This window comes from Kryptolebias marmoratus, linkage group LG24 (genome assembly GCF_001649575.2).
Source record: "Kryptolebias marmoratus isolate JLee-2015 linkage group LG24, ASM164957v2, whole genome shotgun sequence".
Taxonomy (NCBI): domain Eukaryota; kingdom Metazoa; phylum Chordata; class Actinopteri; order Cyprinodontiformes; family Rivulidae; genus Kryptolebias; species Kryptolebias marmoratus.
This window is the reverse complement of record NC_051453.1, coordinates 373,298-374,139: the sequence shown is the minus strand read 5'-3', so window position 1 is coordinate 374,139 and position 842 is coordinate 373,298.

Sequence of the window (842 nt, the reverse complement as noted above, 5' to 3'; positions counted from 1 at the left end):
GTTCCAGACAGTGGATGCCCTTCGTGAAGCCATCTTCAACACTTGGAGCAACGTTCCTACTAGCCTCCTGGAAACACTGGCATCAAGCATGCCTAAACGATTGTTTGAGGTCATCAACAAGAATGGTGGAGCTACTCATTACTGAGTCCTTTTTTTGACACTTTGATTTCTGTTTTGGGGGGTTTTCGAGTTTTTTTGAGCTATGGTCTTAAACTTTTGATCAGCTGAAAAAATCATGTTTGAGTGTAAATGCAGTTTTCAATTAATTCCCCGCTCAAAAGTTTTTGTCTCTTACGCTGATTTCTTCTTTTAACTTTATGAAGCTCTACTTAGAACCTTCTTAAGATCCAATAGTGCAAAATGCAAATTCTTGCAAATTTTTGACTGGTCTTAAGATTTTGATCAGGAGTGTGTGTGTATATATATATTTATATATATATTACTGTGTCCTATACAGGTAACTTTTGATGAATCTATAAATTAATAAAGACACAATTCTATTCACACATTTCACTGTAATCTTGTTCAAACCCCCCAAAGAACACGTTTTTATGTTGAGACTCTTACTGCAGCATGCATATATATAAATTAGGAGTCAGGTAAAACTGTTTGGTTGCAGTATGACAGGTTCAGACTGGGTTTATTCATTTCTGCAGAACATCAAAAAATTTTAGATTGTGACCCACATAAAACGTATAAGGACTGGTGACTTCAAATGTTGCTACTTAAAGATTACCAAGAACCTCATTAACTATATATAGAAGTTTTTGTCTCTTACGCTGATTTCTACTTTTAACATTGTGAAGCTCTACTTAGAACCTTCTTAAGATCCAATAATGCGC